Genomic DNA, 10,454 nt, shown 5'->3' with positions numbered 1-10,454 from the left:
TGAATAACGAGCCAGATCATTGACGCCTCGGCTCGTCAGAGACAGGCAGGCCGTGTGATGGAACCACGTCCCACTGTAGACACATCTACAAGACGCCTCAAGCCAAATTAGGCGAACGGGAGCCAACAATGGCGGGCATTAATAGTGTTGCGTGCCGTGTGCAAAATTTAAAGTTTTGGTTATTGGTTTTAATTACAGTCAATGCTTTAATAAAGTGGTGAGTGCCGTAGCCTTTAGACGAATGGGGGTTATTGGCCAGTAGAACACCAGTTCATCGGTTGTTCTTAAAGCAGTATTCATTTCTGATTTAAAAAAAGGTTGATGAACAGGTAATCAATGTTCATACAGATAAGCAGCTAATACTTGTCTTTTTTTTATAACGAACGAAAGAAATGTTTTATTTAACAACTTATTGAACACACTTTAATTACAGTTGTATGGCGACACACAGATAGTTAAGGACCGCAGAGCTAATTAGAATGGAAACCCGATGCCACCACCCCATAACATTATCTTTTCGATTAGCAGCAAGTGATAAATCGGCTCTTGGTTGTTGGGTACGACCTGTCGGGCCTTGTCGTAATGACAGCTTTTAACTGTCGGTTGTAGGTTCATTGTTGGTGTCTTCAATGTCGCTTGCGATAAATCGGAACAAAAAGGGTCCAAGAAACGATTCAAAATTTGAATCTTGTGCGATAAGCGATTGTTGGTGTCTTCACAAAATCGTAACCGTCAAACGATAAAGTAGCAGTATGTTCATACCTTATAACTCGATTCTCGGCCGTCGTATTGGATTCAAAAGATGAATCTTGAACGACATTTGTTGCTGGTCTGAGCGCGCACTAAAACTAGTCTGAGCATCAACCTCAATTCTACTGGCCAATCACAGAACAACATTACGTGGATTACCAAAACGTAGCCTCTTGTTTATTACATTATACATTTGGGATATTACACATCCGTAGGAACAATATCTGGAGTGAGGGAGGGGGCAAAATTTCTAGTAGTAGGGACAGTCTTGGGAGGGGTGGGGGAGAAGCCATATATATATATATAGAGAGAGAGAGAGAGAGAGAGAGAGAGAGAGAGAGAGAGAGAGAGAGAGAGAGAGAGAGAGAGAGTAGTAGAAAACAACCTATATTTTCGTACTGCAGGCCTTCTACAGACACATTTGCAAAAAATTATAATAATAATAATAATAATAATAATTACAGTTTAAGCAAGAAATTAGTATAATTATTATATATCCATGTAATTTAACGATATATACAGTACTTTTATTTTAAAATTTTAAAATAAATAAATAAATAAGATGTAGTAGCTGAAGTATGGCAAAATAAATACAAGTATAGAGAATGTCCAAGTTACTATAAAATTATATTAAATAAAAAATGAAGACCACACAAATTTGATGATAAAACAAGTACTAGTATACTTTTTATTCAAGAACGTGATGCATCCGTTCCATCAGGTTTGTCACGTTTTAGTGCATCTACCCAGAAGCGGCGTCTGGTCGAAATTTATAAAACGATATATTTTTTTTAACATCATGCTTTGATCTATGCAGCCAACTGCACAACATTTTGTAGGCATCTTGGCCGGTAACTGTTGTAAATGATCGACGAAAGTTCACTATCAAATCATAGGTAACTAAGAAAAAGCTTCACCGCGTCACGTGATAAACAATGGCGGCCAGGGGTCGAAGTACCCGTATGTTCGGTTCCGAGAATAAAACAATTTGCATCATATTAAATGATTTTGAACAAATAAAAAATGGCAGCTGTACATAAGCAAAGTATAGTACTTAGTTTTTATGGTACTAGTTGATTTCATTTATAACAATAACCCCATCGATGGGCCCATTGAGCTATTTCTCGTTCCAGCCAGTGGACCATGACTGGTATATCAAAGGCCGTGGTATGTACTATCCTGTCTGTGGGATGGTGCATATAAAAGATCCCTTGCTGCTATTGCTAATCGGAAAGCGTAGCCCACGAAGTGGCGACAGCGGGTTTCCTCTCTCAATATCTGTGTGGTCCTTAGCCATGTCTGACGCCATATAACCGTAAATAAAATGTGTTGAGTGCGTCGTTAAATAAAACATGTCTTTCTTTCTTAACCTATCATTACTACTACACACGTGTGCCACAACAGCTTGCACAGAAAGTACGCACAAGACCCACAAGTCAATCTGACGCTTTTGTTATCTATTTGCAATTTCATGTTACATACTATATCCTCGGTAGTATAGTGGTCAGTATCCCCGCCTGTCACGCGGGAGACCGGGGTTCAATTCCCCGCCGGGGAGGATTTTATTTTCAAAAATATTTTTTAGTTTTTTTTTACATATAAAACGCAGAATAATTAAAACCATTCTATCAATTCATAAAATTAAAATGTAGGAAAATGTAATGCCCACCAGTCGCAAAAAAAGAGCTGAATAATTTGCAAAACCAAAACTACAGACTTAGAATTAATTTGGAAATATATAACCCTCTTTATCCCCGCCTTCAAAACAAAATTTAATTAATTGAAATGTTGCCATTCGACACAGCAAACCCCTCATCTGGTGAACTGAATATAAACTTAAGTTGCCCCGGTTACCTTCGTGTGTTCATGCATGTACGTGTAAAACTAAATTAATTTGACATTATGTTAAAGGCGCAGACCCTAGTTATAACACGTAATAAATGGACACTAAGTTTAGTTAATTTATAAACCTGTAACTCATTTGGACAAAGTTACAATAGAGTGAAAGAAGAGTCTGTGACGTTAAAACAGGAAATATCCTTAAAAATAGACTAGAATTCGAATCAATAAACCGCTACTTCTCAGACGCACGTGTGTTTTTAAAAATATGAAACATGCTATTTTTGGTACTACAAACACCAGGATGACCAGTCGGTTCTACGGAAATAGATAATCTAAAGAATAAAATATAAGTAATGTTTGATTTCAGTGATCATAAACGGCTCTAATAATGAAAAATATGCTATAGTGTTTAAAAACTAGGGCATGTCCCTTTAATTTAGAGTTGTTATAACAAATCGACTGTCAACTTCTTCTTTTTTAAGTGAGATAAAAGAAAACAAAAGCGGCTAGATCAGCCTGATTTATATCTCCAGTGGTAAAGCGCTCGCTCGATGCGCGATCGGTCTGGGATCGATCCCCGTCGGTGGGCCCATTGGGCTATTTCTCGTTCCACGACTGATATATCAAAGGCCGTGGTATGTACTACCCTGTCTGTGGGATGGTGCATATAAAAGATCCCTTGCTGTTAATCGAAAAAGAGTAGCCCATGAAGTGGCGACAGCGGGTTTCCTCCCTCAATATCTGTGTGTCCTTAACCATATGTCCGACGCCCGATAACCGTAAATAAAATGTGTTGAGTGCGTCGTTAAATAAAACATTTAATTCCTTATATCTTCAGAACTCTACCGTCTCTACAGTAAATATGTTTACGGGACAGCGGGGGGGGGGGGGGGGGGGGGGGGGGGGGCAGTCCTGGAGAAAATCTCAAATTCGGACAAAAACAATAGAGAGATTCGGGTAAAATTAGCTATCCTGTGCACGTTTCACCATGCATTCTTATTATTCTACCCACAATATTAGTTGTAATTCATGTAAAAATTCGTGGCGATTCGTTTGCAACCCAGTAATAGCTGTTTGGCGGTAATGCTAATATGAATAAGCACTGTAATCCAGATTCGGGCACTTTTGTTTAATTCGGGCAAAAATCAGCCTCCCCCCCCCCCCCCCCCCCCCGCCCCTACAAAAATAATGAGCCTATGTTTTTACTATTAAAGCCGTTTTTGATCATTAAAATCAGACATTACTTATATATTTTATTGTTTATGTCCATACGTCCGAAGTGTTTTTGGTCATCATAGTGTTTGCAATACAGTGATATGCATTTTCGTATTTTTAAAAACGCAGGTACTTCTGTGAAGTAATGGTTATGGAGACAAGATCTGGTCTATTTTAAAAAAAAAAAACTTTACTTTACTTTTTTTTGGTCTATTTTTAACGGTATTTCCACGTTCCAACGCCATAGACTCTTGTTTCAATCTATTGTAACTTTATCCACATGTTCTACAGGTTTATAGATTAACTAAACTTAAAGTCCGCCGGTTAAAACTAGGGTCTGTGATTTTAAGAAAATATCCAAACGTGGCATAATTTTTATCTGACCTATATATATACACACACAAAAGCTACAGCAAATGGAATTCTTATCTTCAGATATTTAAGAAAAATATAGCGTTTTATTGCCTAGTGCAGCAGCCATTTTAAAAATATCTGAGCTTGACCTCGAGAGACCGGTAATTCGGATCCAGTGTAATGTTTGGGCGATTTGAGTGAACCTGTAAAACGACCTCTTTAGAGCCGAGTTCGTAATAAAGGTATTTCTTGAGCAGATTTGATTGTAAAGCTGCAAAGAAATCAGAACTTGCGACATCAAACACACAACTGGTAACGGGGCATGTTTGTGCATGGGATTACGTGGTTTGCAGCACCAATGACGACAAACCATCCATATTCGGCGAGATAACAAACATGGGCCAAGTGTGAATTTGCATTCCCGCGCGGAACATTTACCGAGATTTAGCACACTTATTCCCTGACAGTTACACACCAAAAAGAGAACTGTCAATTACTCTGGCTTTATACAAAAATCACTTATCGACTGTTAACGTCATTAACTCTCGTACGTCGTGACAGTTGACGCACTGAGGTTGTGTTAACTGGACAACGATGGCGACGAAAATCGTCTTTTATCACGTCTTAAGTGTCTGCCCGGACTTGCGATGTCTAAGTACAAATCCGTGTTTGTATATTTTATAAATTAAGCAATTATTAATGCCTGGACAAACGGTCCGCCATTGCTTGCCACTATAAAAAAAGTATCTTGCTAGGTTTCATTATTCAGGCCTGTTAGACATGCAGGAACCAATGGCAGTCATCTTCGCAAGTCGAGATGAGGAACTAAAAAAAAAAAAGAGTAAATTTTATTTTATTTAACGACGCCACTAGAGCACATTGATTTTTTATCTTATTTTATCGGCTATTGGACGTCAAACATATGGTCATTCTGACACTGTGTTTTTTTTTTATAGAGGAAACCCGCTGTCGCCACATAGGCTACTTTTTTACAACAGGCAGCAATGTATCTTTTATTTGTGCTTACCACAGGCAGGATAGTACAAACCATGGCCTTTGTTGAACCAGTTATGGATCACTGGTCGGTGCAAGTGGTTTACACCTACCCAATGAACCTTGCGGAGCACTCACTCAGGGTTTGGAGTCGGTATCTGGATTTAAAATCCCATGCCTCGACTGGGATCCGAACCCAGTACCTACCAGCCTGTAGACCGATGACCTAACCACGACGCCACCGAGGTCGGTAGATGAGGAACTGTTTTCTGTTCCTGTTCACCATTTGAGGACCACAGAATGTACTCCTTTTATCAGTCTTACAGTGTTTCACACCACTAGAGCACATTAATTCATTAATTATCGGCCACTGAATGTCAATAGCAAGGAATCTTTTAAATGCACCATCCCACAGACAGGATAACACATACCACGTCCTTTGATATACCAGTTGTGGTGCATTGGCTAGAACGAAAAATAGCCCAATGGGCCCACCGACGAGGATCGATCCTAGACCGACCGCCCATCAGGCGTGCGCTTTACCACTGAGCTACGTTCCGCCCGAAAACTAACATTTAAAACAGCAGCAGTAAAACGTCATCCAAAACATGGCGAGGGGGACGGGGAGTGGCCCAGTGGTAAAGCGCTCGCATATAAAAGATCCCTCGCTACTAATGGACAAATATAGCGGGTTTCCTCTCTAAGACGATATGTTAATATTACCAAATGTTTGACATCCAATAGCCGATGATTAATAAATCAATGTGTTCTAGTAGTGTCGTTAAACAAAACCACCTTTTCATCGTAATTATATTATTTTCTTGTTCTCCCGATGCTAGGAAATCTTGTTTGAAGCTATCCAAAGATAAATATTTTGCGGGGTGCCGTACCCTCCCCAACTTCAAATATTGTTACTGTCATTTATTGAACGAATATAACTTGGGATTCTTCTTCACATAAGTCTGAATTATGGTGTACAAAATACGACGATTGATTAACGTTATGAGTATAGCTACGACCTGTGACAAGAATAAAGTTTTCATCAACGGGTTCCACTTGATATTATTGGATGGTAGCAGACGCAATCAACGGGAGATAATCGATATCTGAAAAATTACAGGCTCTACAAAATCAGACTGCGGAGGATAAATAATTAGCGTGATTACATCGATGACTGTGTTCGATTTGTTAGAGGTATTAATCAGCGGAACGTCAATACAAATACAGTAAAACTATGATAAATTGATTAATAAGAAGAAAATATATAGTAAACTGTATATAAAAATTTTAAGTTTAAAGAATTTATTTATCTGTGCATAAATTATAAGGAATTAATTAAAAAGTAGATATACTGTGTTATAAAAAGACAATTAAATTGTTTTGCTCAAGATCGTTCTAGGTGTTTTAGCAAGATTTGAATTTGACACAAACGAAAACATATCTCTCTTTTAATAATCAACATACATTACCAACTGGGTTTATATATATATATACTGTACTATTAATCATGTATACGTGTTGGTGTTAAGTAAGTACGGATAAGTGCCACCCTTACCCACTCCTGGTCTTATACATCGAGTTAAAATAAAACTGATTGTTTTTAAACTGTTTAAAATAAACCATTGATTGTCTATTAAAGGGACTTACCCTAGTTTCAACCAGTGAAAATTAACACTACGTTTAATTAGTCTACAAATCTGTAAGACATTTGAATAAAGTTACATTTGAGTGAAACATGAGTCTGTGACTTTGAAATGGTGAAATACCCTCTAAAAATAGACTAAAACTCGACTCCATAACTGTTACTTATCAGACGTACTTGCGTTTTTAAAAATATGAGAAATACATTTCGTGATATTAAAAACACCAGGATGATCAAAAACACTAATCTATACAATAAAATCTAAGTAAAGTATGATTTCAGTTATCAAAAAACGGCTCTAATTAGTCCAAAATATGCCTTAGTGTTTAAAAACTAGGGTAGGTCCCTTTAATACTTCACTTAGTAAGTAACGATGAACCGTCTAAACCAGATCTAGATTCAGTTTGTCCTGGTATAAGCAGTTAAATATCTTTTAATTTAGAACACATTTTAGAGTTAATTTTAAATTAAAATAAGAATTTCAAATTATTTCTGACAGACATATTTCATTAGGTCAGTAGTTATAACTTGATATAAAGACAAACCAAATAGATTGGCCGGAAGTCCTTTGTTATTATTTCCGGATATTGCCTGCAGAAATTGTGTTGCGATGAAAGTACCCTATTGGAATATCATCTACTTTTGGTAGAGATGAGTTTTCGTAATGATGCCTCCAGATACTCAACGCTGGTGTAATTGTAGTATAAATAAAATCTACAATTGTTATTAGCTTTGAAGGGAAAAAGAAGAAAAAAAAAACCCACTCGATTTTTCTAATTCGGCGCTTAGTTTAACATCGCCTTTGGTTTTGTTTATTCAGTGCCGTCAGCCGAAAGCGTGATCAAGGGGGGAATGTTGGAGCAGTTTATTATTTCCTCGACGTAGAGGTTGTTCATTCATAAACACTCGAAATTGAGTTTTAATGTTCATCTGATTGCTAGTCATATTGGAAACGAAATAAGATTATTAGTAAAATATTAGTTTTTATAAAAGCGTTTTACACCTAAAAAAAAAACCAGAAAGGAAAAACAACAGCATTGTTACAAGAGAAGAGAACGCAATGACTAAAACAGAAAGGGATAGTGAAGATATGAAAAGGAAATATGAATGAATGAATGTTTAACGACTTTTCAAATACAAGCGAACAGCCGAAGAAATTGTTTTGTTTGTTCAACTACACCACTAGAGCATACTGGTTTATTAATTGGTTATTAGATGTCAAATATTTGGTAATTTTGACTCGTTTCTTCAGAGATGACCTGCCACATTTTTCAAAATGTTCTTTCCCCCCACCCCACAACAGGACAGCACATACCAGAACTTTTCATACACCCGTCGTGAGCACTGGTTGAGACGGGGGAAGAACAGTCGGAGAATGGGTCCACATAGGAGGTTCGATCTTACAACCAAAGCACCTCAGGCGACTAAGCTGGGTCTCCATCCCTACGCCTACCCCCATCCAAAGACGATGAACAAAGATACAGGCATATATAAATAAACATAGAGGACATCCACACAGACAGACAGACAGACAGAGAATGGCTGCGTATGACACAGCATCGCCACAGAAGCTAGCGCGTTATGTTATGTGGTTTATGATAGCATCATAGCACACACGAAATGGGCTACACACAAATTAAAAGAACTCAGAGGGAAAGGATGGTGATCCTTGTGTAAGACAACTAGTGTGTCAACTCACCCTGCTTCCTCGTCAGCCTCAAGCAACAAACGAACAGGAACATCAAACGAATTCATAAATATTATAGCAATACACGGTTTTGTTTTTTAAATTATTGTATACTTAGCTCTTCTTTTGTTTTTGGAGTGGAGGGAAAGAGGTCTCGATCGAGGCCCACCTCAGAGATTGAAAACGTAATCAACTTTATTTATGACCACTTTCAGCGAGAAGTCGGCTGCAGGCAGAGCTGGTTGTTTCCTCCATCAAAACGTCCTCAACACATCCCAGATGGTTCTTGTACGTCTTTTAGCAGCAGACCGAAGTTACATCCGCAAACATTGGTGTTTGAATAGAGTATTTTGGGAGCGTAGAAAATACAAATGTATTAGATCTTACGGTGATAATAACTAGACTTTCGCCCAAAGAAATTACCCAAAGAAACATCCAAGTTATGTCTGGTGTAATTAAACAGACAATTATGTATCCTATTTACTCATGTCTACGTGTAAAGTTTGTTATAAAGCATAGATGATCTTACAAGGGAATTATCCAAATACTACGAAATCCCGGGTTACCTTTGATGTCATATTATGTCCCCTCTCCCTAGGCTTTTCTCTGATACACATGTCTTAGTGGTTTGGAATATATATGTACTTTAGTATTGCTTTTACAGTTTCAGGTAAACTATTTTCCTCCTTTTGCTTCTAACTGAACTAGTGTATGCTTATTATTGCAACCACTGTCAAGTCTTAAAGTCTTTTAATCCGACTACATGTGGACAGTTTATGGCCAACAAAAGTCGTCAGCGTTAATAATGTGTTCGCCAAAATGTGGGATTCAACTCTCACACTACCATTTCAAACTAAGATTGTACATATTTTTTTGTTTTCAAAAAAGATTAAATAAAAACAAAAACAACCTACACATCCACTTTAAACACACACACACATACAAACAATGTTGAAAATTTAATCACAGTGTTTTTAATTTAAATTTTATTTTATAGTATTTTGTATTATTATTATGCCCAGAAACATTGGTGATGTCAAGGCTGGAGAGTCCTGACATTTTTCTCATTTTTTTGTTTTCTTAGTATAGGGAAATACATTTCTAAATGCGTTTTCTAAAACAGTTTCCCCATACAAACACTTAACAAGACGAATATACATTTGTTTATACATATACCCAGATTAATTAGTATTTAATAATAATAACATCCCTTACGCTTTACAGATATTGCTTCCTCAACATTTTCTAAACTTAGGTTGCTTTATCTGACAGAAATTGTGAGAAAAAATCTTCAAATTTTTGTAAATATTTTCCTTGGAAATACGAAAAAAAAAGGTTGTAAAGTCTGACGTTCGTTAGCGAAACTTGGCAAAGTCAAGAATAAGTCAATGTCGTTAGAAAACGCTTGAAAATAGAAGAAAAAAACTAATTGCACCGGTAAAATCATCAGTTATCAAACGTGAAATGCTTTTCCTTCCCGTCTGCTATAAACTGAAGTCGATCTGCAAGGCATATAAGACATTTAGCAGATTTATACCAGAAACTGCATGTAGTGATCCCTAAATTAATATATTCTTTGAATCATTCATACAATTAATTACTCAGTTAGTGAGTCCAAGAATAATCAAGGTATGTCCTGCTGGTATTTGTCTTTGGTTTCACGTGTAAACAAGTTGTGATGCTACATACATGTTAACAAAATACGAGGGTGCTTTATGAAATAGGTAGAAGACGCGAACGTTTTAAAGGGCGCCTGATGCGCAGCCGGTCTGGGATCGATCCCTGTCGGTAGACTCACTAGGCTATTTCTTGTCTCAGCCAGTGCTCCACAACTGATGTAACAAAGGCCGTGGTATGTACTATCCTGTCTGTCGAATGCTACATATAAAAGATTCCTTGATGCTAATCGGAAAGAGTAGCTCATTTAAGAATTGAACGTTATATTTTTGACGTTCATGTGATAATAAACAC

General features: G+C 37.3%; 1 non-coding gene across 1 annotated transcript; it reads left to right on the top strand.

Annotated features, from left to right (window-relative positions):
• The first annotated feature begins 2,236 nt into the window (after window positions 1-2,236).
• Trnad-guc lies at window positions 2,237-2,308 on the top strand. The gene has a single exon. It is a non-coding gene; the product is annotated as a tRNA-Asp (tRNA).
• Window positions 2,309-10,454: the final 8,146 nt, after the last annotated feature.

Source organism: Gigantopelta aegis, chromosome 4 (genome assembly GCF_016097555.1).
Source record: "Gigantopelta aegis isolate Gae_Host chromosome 4, Gae_host_genome, whole genome shotgun sequence".
Taxonomy (NCBI): domain Eukaryota; kingdom Metazoa; phylum Mollusca; class Gastropoda; order Neomphalida; family Peltospiridae; genus Gigantopelta; species Gigantopelta aegis.
Note: the sequence above shows the minus strand (reverse complement) of the source record. Positions and strands in the feature narration are given on the sequence as shown.